This window comes from Phoca vitulina, unplaced genomic scaffold (assembly GCF_004348235.1).
Source record: "Phoca vitulina isolate PV1807 unplaced genomic scaffold, GSC_HSeal_1.0 scaffold72, whole genome shotgun sequence".
Taxonomy (NCBI): domain Eukaryota; kingdom Metazoa; phylum Chordata; class Mammalia; order Carnivora; family Phocidae; genus Phoca; species Phoca vitulina.
The window spans coordinates 2,154,432-2,167,436 of NW_022589775.1; the positions used below are offsets into that span (position 1 = coordinate 2,154,432).

The 13,005-nt window shown below is 39.3% G+C and overlaps 1 protein-coding gene across 1 annotated transcript in view; it reads right to left on the reverse strand.

Moving 5' to 3' along the window:
* Nucleotides 1–13,005, reverse strand: part of CYYR1 (cysteine and tyrosine rich 1) — a 101,216-nt gene that overhangs the window by 44,926 nt on the left and 43,285 nt on the right. The window lies entirely within an intron of this gene.

The window sequence follows — 13,005 nt, forward strand, 5'->3', positions numbered from 1 at the left end:
CAGAGGGAGAGGGAGAAACAGGCACCCCCTGAGCATTGAGCCTGACATAGGGCTCTATCCCAGGACCCTGAGATCATGACCTGAGCCAAAAGCAGATGCTTAACCGACTGAGCCACCCAGGCGCCCCAACATTTGTAGTTTTGATGCTATTAATTACACTTTGTTTTTCATAAACAAATATGAATGATCTATGCCTCATGGTCACCAAGGTATGGTAAATTAATTTAGAATTAATATTTCCTCCAAAAATCTTTATCCCCAAGCATTTAAAAAGCAATACAAGCATGAGTTGCAATTAAGATGTGCTTCTCCATGAGAATTTGGAAGCTGCTGGGAGGTGGTACATTCCAGAGACTTTAGGTTGTTGTGCTTTGATAACAGGCAGAACTAAATCTCTGCTACATTTCATGATGTGACCATGCATTGGCTTTTCAACTTCACTAAATTTCATCTTTTTTGCAGGAAAAATGCATGTATTTATTGTACTTAACTCCTAAGTTTGTTATGAGGATGAAAAAGTAGGTATATAACCACAGTTTATATTATAAGTGCTTAATAAACAGGAGCTGTTACCATCATCATTCCTATAAAGTTCTATTAAAGCCAAGATGATCATAAAGTTCTGAGACTGAGTTTGAGGGCAATCACAGAGCCACATAGTTAATTGTGAACTGCTGTTCAAGAAAATAAAAGGCAGTTATTGTCTACTTAGCACCATACCAAGTACATTCTGAAGAAACTAGGTTAAGATGAACAAAAAACAAACAAAAAGGTTTTTAATGCTTTTTGTAGATGTGAGAGAAGAAATGGAGGTAATACTGCATTAGGAACTGGTCATTCTTGGGAGAAATACAAAATCAAGGTCCTGCACAGTTCTATCCCATCTCTGTTTTGTTTGCTTGTGACCATTCACCATCAATACGCCCCTCACTCCCTACTGGCAATCACTCTTCTGCTAATGATATGAGGCTTCAGATTCCCTTCCTAATCTAGAGAAAGGGCGAATGAGAAATTCAAAGCCCTCGTGCTCTACGCTAACTAGACTTGACTCCTAATCCATTGTCTTTACTTCTCACAGTCAATGTCACCTTGCCTCTACCCGACAGTCACCCTATATCAACAACACGCCATTAATCTAATTAATCTGCACTATGTTAAGTATTCTCCAGACATGAACAATTTATGAACTGTGACATTCTTCTGACATTTAGGGGGCTTTCCCTCCACTGTTGTGTTAATGATGTTTCACTGCATTTTTGGATTCACAAACTCTATAAATATTATTCTCAACCGTCATTGCATTGTGTTTTCCAAAGCATCCTGGGTCAACGCTAAATAAGGAGACAGAGAAAATCAGTTTTAAAAAGACCTGAAGGTGAACTGTAGGGGCAGCTACATTTTCAAATTCGACTTCCCCAAAGAAGATTTTCTGGTCCTAGTTTCAGAGTTAAATCATGATGCAACAGCAGAATGAACTTGGTGCTTTTGGTCTGAAGCACCTCTTCATGCGTTTCTATTATCAGTGTGTTCTGTGCTCTGAATCTTATCTCGGATATCTGACCCAGGTGCCTGTGCTGGGAATCCTCCCATTCTAGGGAAAAGAAACAGGAGCAAAAGGTGCATGAATCTTTGTAGGCTCCTTACCCCATCTAGGTGGGTGCTCACTTGCAAAATGCCTCTGGCCCCTCATTTGAACACTTGACCACTGATAACTCTACAGGCAAATGAAGCTCATAATGGGCAAAGGATCGAGGTTTATAGCTAATCACAGAGAAACTAGAATCATTTCTAATATTATCCTTTTCATAACAGTGCTGGTGAGCTCTGAGCTTGGATTTTTCTACTTGCTGCATGAATATACGAAGACTATAAGAATACGACTGGGGAAAAAAGATCAAATAGTTGCTACAAAAACCCCTCAGCCCACAGGTTGCTGTGATTTTCACTTGAGTATGCTCAAGGGTTCATTTTACTTTCGACTTTAAAATTCACACTCAATTTTGACACAAGACGTATGACTCAGTTCTTTACAGTACCAATCCTGTAAAAACAGATGACTCAGCCACCAGTTATAACAGCAGATTATTGCAGTATTCATCCAAACATGCCTTATGCTGACTAGAGAGGGCTTTCAAGTTAATGAGGCAAAAACCACAATGTCCCAATAGAACATATGCTGTCCTGTAATAAGGGGGGGAAAAAAAAGAACCAAATATAAATACTAAACAATATAGTATCATTGAAGTGTAATCCCTTAAAAAAATCAGGCATCTTTACTTTTCCCATCGTTTGATTATTAATTTTAGAATAGCTGCTCTCTTAAATCAAATCTATTTTTACACAAATTTCAGAATTCAGAATCCCCACATGAACCAAGAAACCAGAGGCTGACTTTTCTTAACAGGTTTCCCCTTCATAGCCAAAGCATCCACTGCAAAAGAAAATGAGGTTAGCCCTAAGAAGAATGGTAATCATTCAATAACACCGGCTGTAAGCCAAAGAAGAATTACAAAAATAAGTCAATCTTGTGCAATAAAAAGCCCCAAAATACCCCCCAAACCTGAGTAAGAACAAGTTCAAAATTAAAGTACTGTTTATTTTCAACTCACCCAACAAACTGCTGAAAAAAATTACATTTTCCCTCCAGAAGGAAATGATGACACAATGCCATTTTCTACCCATTGAGCATCACGGGATGGGTATCAAATACAGACATGACATCCTCTCACTTATGTTAATGCCAGGCAATAGAGCCAGAATGGGAGAGTTATTAATTCACTCAACAGGGACTGAGCACCTACCATATATCTTCTATTCCTCTATCTGAGGGGCGTGGCATACAAAGGGTTGTGTGGTGGGGGTGACAGGTGTAAGCTCCAGTTCACCACTGAAATAAAGTTACAACTGAGGGGGCCTGGAGACGGGGTCAGGGAAGCCTTCACAGATGCCATGACATATAAGCAGAGGCTGAAAGCAGTAGAAATTTGCCAGTTAGACAAGGCGAAAAAAATGTTCCAGCAGAGGGCATGTGATGTGCAAGGTCACAGATGTGTGAAGTAGCTTTGGATGTTTGGAAAACAAGCAGCGTTGCGTGTTGTTGCAAAAACTGCAATCTAGCCGTGATGAGAGCTGTGGCTACAAAGGCAGGCAGGAACTTGATGGTAAAGGATCCTTAAGTCCAAAGAGGTCAGCTCCTCCCTTGCAGAGAGGGGAGTACACGCCCAGATTTGTGTTTAAACGCAAGATACTTCCTGGAGCTGTGTGCAGTGAGATCCGTTAGGGGATGTTCCCGCAATTCATATGACAGGGAAGGAAGGTTGGATTTGAGGAGAGAGGGGAAAGGGTGGATTTGTGTAGGATCAAGAACTTGGAAATGGTTACCAACCTCTGGGGTTTCTGACTTGAGCTACTGGGGTAATGAGTGTTTTCTGAGCTGAGAACAGGAATACAATGGACATAAATTCTGGACTCGGCTGATGTAGATGGGAGACACTGAGGCAAAACATGTCTTTTGAGTGTCCAGAAGGAAATGACAAAGCAAAGGGTTTGTAAGATTAATGTATTCTTTCTGTCGTTACCTAGGACATTCCAAGTGCTGGTTTCATTTGCTATGAAATTATATGCAACTATTTTTGATGATTTACAGTGGAGGCTCGGGAGAATAAAGACTCCTGCAAGGATTTCTTTGATAGCTTTATGGCAAGTGTTTCAAATAAGGGCACTGCAGCCTAGGGTATCACTGGGAACCCTGCTAGGAGTCTGACTGGTATCAATATAATTTGCAGTGTGAGTTAACACCACCAGCACTGGTTTGGTGAGAATTAGTCATGGATCAAAACCACACATCCTGAAGTCAGGATTATATTGCAACAACATCATCCATCATAAGTAACTGTTTCGTGTCATAAATAGGCTTTTAGAAAACAATCCTTTAAAGATATAAATTAAACTATGTCACTACACACTTCCCAGTGGTTCCTGCTTTCCCTCAGAGCAAGTGCCAAAGTCCTTATAATAGCCCACAAGGCCCTCCATGATGCACCTCTTCTCCTCATCTCTCTTCATTTCTCATTACTGTCTTCCCCCAATCACTGTATTCCAGCTACACTGGTGTCTTTGCTGCTTCTCAAATGTCAGACACTTGACAATTCCCTTTGGCTGAGAATGCATTTCCTGCAGATTTCTCTGCATGGTTTTGAGTTATTAATCAAATGTTATCTTTTAAGTGAGTCCTTCCTTGCCCCTTGATTTAAAATTATGGCAAATCCCTATTACCTTCTCCTGCTTTATTGTCCCGAAAGCACCAAAGAGGAGTTTTTGTACTTTCTCTGACCATCATAGCAGCAGAGAATGCTAACATGTTAATAGCAGCTGTAGATAGGATCGAGATGGGTTGTATTAGAGCAGGCTGAGCTTATGCTGCCGTGACTAACAAGCCCCAGATCTCAGTGGCTTAACTGAGAAAGCTTAGTTCTTCCTCAAAGTCTGCCTAAGTCAGGTGACTCACTGTGATGGCTCTCTTCCATGCAGTGACTCAGCGATCTAGGCTCTTTGCATCTTTTGGCCCCACTCTCTCAACATATGGCCTCCATGCTTGCCCCCAAAGGGATTGTGTTGAAAGGACCCACAGAGCCTTTTACTTAACTCAGGCTAGAAGTGACATACAGCACCTCTGCTCATGGTCCAATGGTCAGCTCGTCCCATGGTCCCACTTAACTATGAGAGGGCTGGTTAGAAGTGTAGTCTTCTAAGTGCCCTTCAAGGCAGGAAACCTGGACACTGGTGCACACTCCTCAGGTTTCACACAGCAGCCAGCTTTGGAATGATCTTCTCAAGATGCAGCATGAAGCAATGGAGAAAGCACAGGAGTAGGATCCAGCAGAGCTGAGCTCAGATCTGGTTGAACTGATCACTACCTCGTTGCCTTGAGTAAGTCAGTTTTTAACTCTGGGTCTCTGTTTTCAAATCCACAAAGGGGGGAAAATAATACATAGCTTGCTTGTATCAGAGGGATTTTTTAGTTTCAACTATAAAAGTTTGCAAGCAGAATTACCAAATTTAGGCTAGTATTGAAATGCAAGTACATAAATAATGCAGTATGAAACCTAGAAGCCTAACTGGATGAGATATAATGAATTATACTATTTTCCATCAACTTTGTTAGAGCCATAGAGAATGGTACCATTTTCAGTCTTGCTTGCTTAACAGCTGTGACACCTAAGCAGTGAAGTAAGGAACTGTTTATGTATCAGTGTTGGTGTATTTTCTATGTATGGAGCATGAAGAAAATGCAAAGGAAACTGTGATATACGATAAACATTATATATGATAAACATTAAAGATTACCCAAAGCATGAGTTTGCAGCCTCTGAAGACACTTTTGTGTTATCACTGCCTTCAAGAGTGAATGAATGCAATATTGGCAGCTCACATGGTATCTTACACTCTGTTGCTGGAGGGCGTCCACCTGGATCAGCTATTGCACAACAAAGCCAACCGTATGTTCCAAGGATTGATGCGTAGTTAGGACAAGGTATAATATTGACCAGCTATCAGCTATTTGAAAAATTTCATTAGAATGTATTTAAGGATATATCAAAGTCCTTTAAAAACATTACTTTTTATAGATTTGGGTAATTAATGAATATGTTTGTTGTCAGACTTCAAAAAGATACTGAATTCATATGTAATTATTTTGCAAGTCACCTCCAGATTATTGATGATGGCAAAATATTATGGTAACAATGGTAATAACGGTATTCTCTTTATCAGTTTTCTAGATGCAAAACAATCTTATCAAAAGCAAGTCTAATCTTTTAAATCCATGTAATGTGAGATACTCAAAGGTGTGAATTCTACTGTTAAAATATGCTTTGGGTTCTCTGGAAAACTCAGTGGAATCTATAGCATTAGGATAGGAAGAGTCCAAGTCACCTGTTTCAAATTAACAAACTGTCCCTGTAGAGAACTTCTTTTTGACTCAATCTGCCATTTATTTTCTGAGAAAGCTCATTTCACTTATTTGTATCTATGTCTGATAGAAAAGTATTTCCTACATTAAGCAGATTTGCCTCTGTGGAACCTCCACCCATTATTCTAGTTCAGAAGATGTTTTTTTGCAGTTAGTAACAGTACTCTACACACACTAAACATTAGGAACATCCTGACTGTCATTTAAAGGTCACAGATTCACAGCCTAAAATATTAAGAGTCCAGAAACCAATCAGAACTACACTAACCAAGACACAAAAATCCATATAAGAAGTTTCTAATTGAACTTTGTCATGGAATTTTTCTGCCTAGTCATTGGCCCACATAACTCTACTGTGACAAACAAGAGAAATGGATCCAAAAAAGCCAGCTGCAAATAGATACCCACAGCCACGTGCTGGAATACAGACAGCATATCAATAATGAGATAAAGCTTCTGAAGCTGAAGGTCACTGAACCAAGATTTCTGACACATATCCAAGTGTTGACTTTTAAAATGGAGAGTAACAGAAAGCACAGTGAATTTTATAGGATGTTTTATGTGATGTTATGATAAAATAGGACCAGGTTATTGCAAAGTGAACGCTCCTTTGTTTCCTTTTACCAACAACTTCTATGCATTACCGCCTTGACCCCAGGGTCTGGGTTACTTCCCGCCCCCCACAAAGATTACAACCTTGAGAATGACTGCTTTTCTTCTTTTCTTCTCTTTAGACACTTCTGCCATCCTTTTTTATAAAAGAGATTCAGAGAGCTGGTCACAGTGCCAAGCTGATGATCATATATTGTGTGGACGTTTTTGAAATAGAGAGTGTACAATAATAAATGGTCCAGGTCAAACTCCCTTTCTACACGGCAGTTCAAAAGTGTGTCAAAAGTAGCGCACATGCACACACAGACACAGATACACACAGCATGAACCACGGTCTCTTATCTCACATCTGTCTCCCTACGAATCTTTTTCTTGTTCAGGTTTGACAGTATCATGCTTGTCTTTAATAAACACCATCAATGGTTTTCTGCCATGGCCTGTGTATCATTCACATTGAGTCTAGATTGGGGCCGGCAAACAATAACCTGAGGGCCAAATCTGGTCTGCTGCCTATTTTGTATGCTTATCATTTTTTTTATTTTTACATTTTTAAGAGGTTGAAAAAAATCAAAAGAATAATATGTTGTAAAATTCAAATTTCAGGGTCCATAAATAAGGTTTTATTGGAACACATCCATACTCATTTCTTTACATACTGTCTGTGCCTTTTGAGCTACAAAGGCAGAGCTGAGTACTTGCAACACAGACCACATGGCCTGCAAAGCCTAAAATATTGACTATCTGGCCAAATAAAACAGAAGTTTGCCAAGTCCCAGCATGTGAGAATGGACCTCCTGGGGTTGGACAGCGCCTAGCCCGTGTGGCTATATACTAAGCCCTGATCTCTAATACTCATCATATGAAGGGCTTTTTCCCTAGGCAGGCAATTAAGATTTTCCATAAGCTAGGCCCAGATCAGATTCTCTCCAGCCTTCCCATCCTCTACTTACTCTTTTCTTGGTGCCCTATGTCTGTTTATGTTGCTTCTGTGTTCTAGCTGTGTGCTCTCCTTTATCTGTTGGTCGATATCCAACATTGGAAGCACAGCTCAGATGTCACTTGGAACATGGCAGCTCGGAAATGTGCCTACCTAATCTGATTTCTTGTTTCTATGAATTTGCACAGGGTTTTGATGTTCTCTGACACACTTCCCATATCCTGTCTTGCACTATACTTCATTATGCACTTGTGTCATTTCCCCTGTTTTGTCATACAATCCTTAAGTGTAAGGACTTGCCTTAGTTACGTTTGTACATTTTAAGAATGGTACCTCTTAAGAATGCCTGGTACTGATCCCAGTAGACTGAGAGACTAGTGCCAGGAACCATGCCAAGCCTCTGCACACACACACATAATCACATACTTCCTTAGTTGCAGGGTCCAAGGAAATTCCAGTGGCATGGCAAAAGACCCAAGTTAGTGCTCTAATAAAGCGGCTGTGGGGAGGGGTGGCTCAGTTCCATAAAAATAAACAAAATCTTGGAAGGACACAAGCCCAGGGCCCAATCCAGGATCAGGAAATACGCTGAATAACAGACAGGCCCTACACATGGGCGACGTTCAATACATGTAGCAGGATTCCAGTCACCAGACCAGGGTCCAGGCCAACAGAACCAATAGAAAAGGGGATAATGAGAGGCAGTGGAGTTTGGCCAGGAGAAAAGAGAAGCCAGGTCTGAGAAAGACTGGGGTTCTAAAGAGTTGACTGGGCAAAAGTCCAAAGACAGAAATCACATTCAAAGTCAGAGCTAAGCTGCTACCAAGACTGTGACTGGAGCTGTGTCCCGAATATTGGGTAAGGATTCCTTAAATTATTCTTGCTGAGGCTTAGATGTAATTCTAGGATCTAGAGAGCAGAGAAAGTTATGAAGAAGGCTTCCGTGGCCCTAGCAGTGGGGGAAGACAAGAGACCCGGAGGGAGGGACAGAACAGAGCCTGGGAAAGGCCAGGGTAAGAGGGAGCTAAACGAGCACTAACCACCTACCAGGCCTGTGATAAGGCTTTTACTTACAGTATCTCATTTGGCATGCACAGGAGCTCTGCAAGGAAGCAGCGTATCTCCATTTTACAGAAGAGGAAATTGTGGCTTAGAGAGATTATAAATAATTAGTGGAGCTGAGGATTGAAGGCAGACATGAATGAACCCAAACCAATTCCCCTTGCTCCCTACCACTACATGTCATAATTCTTCAAGAAATATCTATTAAGTGAGTAATGAAGATAGAGAAATTATAAATGGACTCTCTTTTTACCATTCAACATGGTGAACCGGATAGCACAGGTGGCTGTTTTCTCTCTCATCATGGGCCCATTGAACTCACAACTCACTCATGGATACTCTGTGTCCCACAGGCCAACATGCACATGAAAGAATCTAAGAACATAGTGGTTGCTGTAGTCAGTTGCTTTGGATTTCTGGCCTTCAAAGCCTTTCACAGACTTGTCCAAACTTCATTTCCAGACTTATTTTAGTTTGCACAGTCCTCCTGGGCTACTAACTGTCTTCCAATGAACCCTTGTACACCTTGTTCCCTGCCTGTTAAATGTTACCTCCTCAATAAAACCCTCCTTGATTGCTTTATTCAGAAAGCTATCTCTTTCTTTCTCCCACTCTGACAGCATTTCTTTCTATGCCTTTCACGTGGCTCTTTACTTGATCTGAAATAATACTTGCATACATACTATAAACTCCAAGAACTTTAGCGTTTGTGTACATCTTTTTACCCACCCCCTACAGAGCCTTAGAATAGCATTCATACAAAAGGTGTTTAAAAATAGAAGTACCAAAGAACAATGTATACATGAAATTTCACTTTCTTAGACTCCTCTGCCTGGGCATTTTTTTCCCTCGAAGTTTTGTTCTCACACTCACCTTATTTTGACTTGGTTCTTTCTGGTCACTGAAATTCTTTAGAATGAAGCAGTTGTATGAAATGGAAAAAGATGGCATATTGAAGGTAGACTACAGCTCTTTGTTTTATACTACCCGCAAAGCCAATGTGACGACCTGAGTCTAAAAGTACTTTTCACTACCAGTCGGATGTATGGGCTTATTGGCATACAATCTGCTTTTCAAAGTCTTTAACAAAAATACTGATTTGATCCTAGTATCATGTCCTCTCTAGAAGTACTATTTAAATTACTATATAATTTCTTTTCTTATATAATTTATATCATTGTGACAGTCTGATAGTTCACAGGGGCCCCTTGAAAGCCAGTTTGGATTACAGGGCAAGACTTATATTTAAGACATTTTAAAAGCATATTAAAAAGGATTTTTTTCTCATTTGATAAATATTAATGCATTTATTAATGGACAATCTAAGGGTCCTAAATTATGAAAAAATAATTTTGAGTTTGCAGTGATTACAAGAAAATTACTACTAAAGCTAAAATATGAAATATAGTCTTCTGGAAATTGCACCTTAAAAATATTAATGACAGAATATCTAATGGATGGCTTCTGCTGGATGATAAGTTCCCTAGTTTTGATATATTTACAGAGGCTTCCCAAAATGTAATCAATTTTTAATTATCTGTGTAAATAGACAATAGTAGCTGTGTATATTATGTATGATAATGGTCAAACTTAAAGCCACTTATATTGGCCTCTAGAATGTATTAAATATTTTAAGGGATATTGCTTTAAAACTCTTTGCTTAACTTAATATTAAGATTATTCTATAAGCTAGCAAGTAATAAAGGGATTCTAGGGAATAATAAAAGAAATGTTTAGCCAGGATTTAAGAATTCACTAGGATAATCTATCCAATTATAAATTTGACTACGATTGAGTCTAAAAATAATGTACCTATCAATAAAGTGAATTACAAGAAAAAAAGAGAACACCCTGTATGGGATTATCTGAGCCAATGCTTTCTAGAATCCATTTTTTACTTTTCATGTTATTATATGCAGTTTTAATATGGTATTACTTCTAATCTTTCAAGTACTGCTGTCAGATAAACCTAATTATTTCCTAGAAGTGGCTTGTTCCTGAAAGAAAAATGCAGGAGAAAACTTATTCACCCATTTAGATATATTTAGTTTACATTAAAATATTTTCTTTTTTATTCTTTTTCTAAAATAGGAGGATTCAGGTGGGTGAGGAATCAGACATATTGGCAAAGGTAAGAATAAGTAAGGGTGGGTAGAGGAGGGGGAAGGAATCCCCAAATTTGAGAGAGCCTAGACCATTCTTCATTAAATCTCTAAGAGACCCCAGAAAATTTCCACACAGGCACATACAGATATTTCTTGGAGACTGCTATGGACTGAGTATTTGTGTCCTCTCAAGATTCATATGTTGAAGGTCTAATCCCAATGCAATATATTTGAAGGTGGGGCCTTTGAAAAGCAATTAGATTTAGATGGGGTCATGAAGGTAGAGTCTCCATGATGGGATTAGTCCCCTTACAAAAAGAGACCAGAGAGCTTGGTCTCTCTCCATCCCGTCTCCCATCTTGCTAGCAAGAAGGCAGCTGTCTGTAAAACAGGAAGAGGGGCCAGACCAAGCACCCAACCATGCTGACCGATCTTAGACTTCCCAGTTCTTAGAACTGTGAGAAATAAATGTTGGTTGTTTAGGCTCCCCAGGATGGTATTCTGTTACAGCAGACTGGACTGTATAGACCATAACCTGGAGGAACGTCAGTGTTCCTCTCATGTGGCCCTGAGTTCTTGGCCGACAAAATCAATGCACCTACGCTGACTGCACACAGCTTGCTGAAGACACTGGATCTTTAACTCTGTGGGTGGGGCCACTCTCTGTGCATTTGTGAGGGCAATGCTGAGACAGTGTCTGGTCCTATGAAATTAGCTCCTAAGTATCTGCAACCCTCTGAGATCCATACTTAGACACCTGACATGGTTGTTCAGGACACTAACTTCTGAAGCTATTTAGTTTTAGTCTCATTTGTGAAAAGAAGAAATTATACTATTTTATTCTTTGTAGCTCCATACTTTATGATACTCAGACTATTATCCTCCTAACATTCAGCTTTCTGACACAGCAACGAATGGTTCAATTTAGTTCCTCACCAAATGATTACTCAAAGAAAGGGGAAGGGCTCAGGATCAGGTGTCACCCTGAATTCAAAAATTAAGCAGTAATTTACATTCTTGAAGTATCATTGAAATCCTTGCAACAGATGTCTTTTTTTTTCCCCAAACTGAATAGATTCAGTAGAACCATCCCTGTTCCTTTACTCAGGGCTAGATCCTAACATCAGAGGCACCATCAGTTAGTTTTTGTACAGGACCGTGTCTTCTTATTCACTGTTGTATCCTCAGAATGAATTAATATGTAAATCCTAGGCTGTATAGTCAATCCATCACTCATTTGATTCAACAAATATTTACTGAGAGCCTACCATGTGCCAAGTACTATTTCAGATGTTTGGAATACATTAGTATGATTCTTGTCCTTGAAGAGATTACATTTTGGAAGCAGTAGGGGAACAAGCAATAAACATAATAAAGTATAAATATTGTCAGAAGAGATTAAATCCTACAAGGAATAAAAGAATAAGTCAGCAGTATAAGGAGGATCAAAGGAAGGGATGCAAGTGAGTTGACATACAAAGACTTGAAGGTGGTGAAGGAGTGGGCTAAGCAGACACCTGGAAAAGGACATTTCAGGCAGGTGGCACAGACAGCGCAGGAGCATAAATTTTTTTTAAAAGAATCCCTGCTGGACGGCTATCTCTATTGAACTCTTGAGTATATTTCATTCCAAAGAGAATGATCAACAAAATATTGTTTGATTGGGTCTTGGATACATGCTATACTTCCTGATGAACCTACTCCTAGCTCATCTGTGACATAGCTTCTGAATTAAAGGCAAAGAAGAAAACAGGAAGAGAGAGAATAAAATATTTTTTCATGTTTGGAAAGAAATTCAATTCACTTCTTTAGAAGATTAAGGTAGGATTTATAATGTTTCTCTCTCTCTCTCTCTCTCTTTTTTTGTTGGAGCTCCTTGTTAGCTGTTTTGTCCTTCAGGAAAGGATATGGAGTGGTATGGATTGAAAAGGTTACACTGTCATCCTTTGCAAACGAATTCTATCTGGAATGAAAATTCGCATAGTTTTACATCGATGTTGTATTGTTCTATGTGGTATTGTGTCAAAACTGTATGCTGTCTACAACAAATATTTACCTTTATGTATTAGCACATTTAAATCAACCACAGTATTAGACACTCACACTATGAGAATAGTAACAATTGGCAATGTGGACAATACTCCAACTATAGAGAAGATTTACCATATATTATTTTTAAAAGTTTACAGAAGATACTTTAACTTAGTCTTGATCTATTCCATGAAGGAATTTTAGTGGACTTGAAAGCCTCCAAAATTATTTGCAAAGCTGTGTATTCATAGGAATCTATTAAATTATCCAACAGTTTTAATGACAAT